At 38.0% G+C, this 892-nt stretch overlaps 1 protein-coding gene across 1 annotated transcript in view; it reads left to right on the forward strand.

Annotated features, from left to right (window-relative positions):
• LOC106877949 (zinc finger protein 93-like) overlaps positions 1-892 on the forward strand; it is an 11,010-nt gene that overhangs the window by 4,959 nt on the left and 5,159 nt on the right. The window lies entirely within an intron of this gene.

The raw sequence follows: 892 nt of genomic DNA on the forward strand, positions 1-892 counted from the left end.
TTCTACTATAGCCTCGGGCCGACCAAAGCCTTGTGAGTGGATTTGGTAGATGGAAACTGAAAGAAGCCTGTCGTATGTATGTATATATATGTTTGTGTGTCTGTGTTTGTCCCCCTAGCATTGCTTGACAAACGATGCTGGTGTGTTTATGTCCCCGTCACTTAGCGGTTCGGCAAAAGAGACCGATAGAATAAGTACTAGGCTTACAAAGAATAAGTCCTGGGATTGATTTGCTCGACTAAAGGTGGTGCTCCAGCATGGCCGCAGTCAAATGACTGAAACGAGTAAAAGAGTATATGTTTTGTCTCATTCTATCCCCTGACTCCAATGTTTGTTATGTCTGTCCTCATATCGTCCCCTCTTTTTCCCAACCTTATATGGTTAATAAAGAAATTTTTTTTTATTATTAATGTTGGTGTGGAGAACAATATTAATGGATAAAGATTGGCTAAGAACTGAGATAGTTGTGGGTAGTAAGAGGGAAATAAGTGGTATTGGGATGATTGGGGGGGAGCTGCAAGAGATGATATAGTGTGGGGGGGAAGGATAACATGAGGGCAGGGATTGAGTGACTGATACATACACACACACACACACACATAGATATGTATGTATGTATGTATGTATATATATATATATATATATGTGTGTGTGTGTGTGTGTGTGTGTATGTATGTATTGTCTTTGTCCTCCGACAAATGCTTGACAATGGGAGTTGTTATATTTACATCCTTGTAACCTAGCAGTTCTGCAAAAGAGACTGATAAAGTAAATACAAGACTTAAAATATAAGTACTGGATCTGAATATAACATGTAAGGTTTTCCATTGTGTAATCTCTGTTGTTTTTTAAGTATCCTCTATAATTTCTACTATTTCTCTCTTATTTCAGA

The sequence above is a fragment of the Octopus bimaculoides genome, chromosome 28 (genome assembly GCF_001194135.2).
Source record: "Octopus bimaculoides isolate UCB-OBI-ISO-001 chromosome 28, ASM119413v2, whole genome shotgun sequence".
In the NCBI taxonomy this organism is placed as follows: domain Eukaryota; kingdom Metazoa; phylum Mollusca; class Cephalopoda; order Octopoda; family Octopodidae; genus Octopus; species Octopus bimaculoides.